Source organism: Chaetodon trifascialis, chromosome 15, assembly GCF_039877785.1.
Source record: "Chaetodon trifascialis isolate fChaTrf1 chromosome 15, fChaTrf1.hap1, whole genome shotgun sequence".
Classification (NCBI taxonomy): domain Eukaryota; kingdom Metazoa; phylum Chordata; class Actinopteri; order Chaetodontiformes; family Chaetodontidae; genus Chaetodon; species Chaetodon trifascialis.
Window position 1 is genome coordinate 9,584,367 of NC_092070.1, and position 1,597 is coordinate 9,585,963.

Sequence of the window (1,597 nt, forward strand, 5' to 3'; positions counted from 1 at the left end):
TCTATTCAGTATATAAACTTGTGTGCGTTTATCTTGTCATGTTTGTACATTGTTCCTCTCTGGGCCTCAGTAATTTGCCAGTGGGAAGTTTTTGTAACATAGTAATATTTGTGTATTGTAGTGTGACTGGACCATCTGTATTATGAATCTCTTAATAAAGAGTCTTAAAACCTAACTGTAGTAATCTGGTGTGATTCCCTCTGGGCATCATTAATGCATGCTAAGGTAGTAGTAGATGGGTGGGAGCTATGGGGTCTTTTTATTGTCCTTGGATGGTTCATTAAATGGTTCTGTAAGAGTATGCACAGGCACATTTGATCATAGATACCTGTTCATAGCCAATGGAAAACAAAGACCAAATCATGAGTTTGAACAAAAGACAAAAATTATACTGCAGTCCAGGAGATCTGAACACACACACACCTATTAACACCAGGACATAGGCAGCCTTTGTTCTGTTCTGATGCATTACAATGAGCCTGTGGAGGTCCATCTGAGTGGAGCCTTTTTCAAACAAACACGGGGAAGAGGATAATGGAGGCCGCGTGACCAGTCAGTGTGCTGCAGACACAGGTATTCAAATAGCTGCCACGTGAAGCTAAAAAAAATGCCTTTCCTAAGTAGAAGGGAAACCAGTTTTACATAAAACTGCATCTTGTTTTAGCACGTTGGGCCCCTCTGCCGCTCACTAAGACACTTGCGAAAGTGTGTTTTTCAAAGGACATGTTTGTCATAGCCTGTGGGAGACTGGAAGAGCATTAGAAAGGGGGGGAAAGGGAGTGCTGACTGGTGCTGACCGAGGCACAGCTTGAATAATATCAGCCTACCTACAGAAATGCTGGCGTTCAGCCTCCAGCCCAAGGTGTTCACACTGTAATTGGTCCAGGCATTCATCCAGATAGCTTAGGGACCATCTATATCTGGAGGCAAGCCAAAGCCAAGATGCTGCAGAGCCTCTTACAGAAACACAGCAGAAAAAGACTTGGCTAACAGTGGATGTAAAGACCCTCATTTTTCAAGGCTAATTTCAACATTAGTACTTTCTGAACAATATTCAAGAAAGGCTGCATCTTTTCCTCATTTTGTGTTACATAGTGACACAGTATAAAAGTCTATTTGACCAGGTAAGGCACTCAAGATGGACCCCAGGAAGAATAGTTTTGGCATTGCCATAGCTAATGGGGATCCAAATAAATCAAATCAAATCAAATCAAGATCAATAAAACCTTTCACAGTGGGCCTACAGTACACCTACAGTATTTATGAACAGTGCTTTTTGGCAAGTTAATTTAAGTATCCCTGACCTCTGTCTTTAATTAAATAATGTTTTTGTTTTTGTTTTTTTTGTCTGCACCCACCTAAAAGCCTTGAACTTCTTTTTATTACTCTGTTAAACGCTACTCATTTGTGGGATTGGTTGCAGACGAATCAGCTTGCTACAGTGCCACCTAGTGACAATACGGCACAATTACTGCCCCACCAAGGATTATCTGCTTTGCATGTCAGGTGTACAGAAGATTTAAAAGAAAAATAGGAAAACAATAAGATGAAAGCCAAAAATACACAACAATATATCCATATGTTTTATTGTTGTCTG

General features: G+C 40.5%; 1 protein-coding gene across 1 annotated transcript in view; it reads left to right on the forward strand.

Moving 5' to 3' along the window:
• Positions 1-175, forward strand: part of atf4b (activating transcription factor 4b) — a 2,876-nt gene extending 2,701 nt beyond the window's left edge. The window contains exon 3 of the mRNA XM_070981785.1: positions 1-175. This exon is cut by the window's left edge and continues 1,183 nt beyond it. The gene's annotated coding sequence lies outside the window, so the exon portion shown is untranslated.
• The last annotated feature ends 1,422 nt before the right edge of the window (positions 176-1,597 follow it).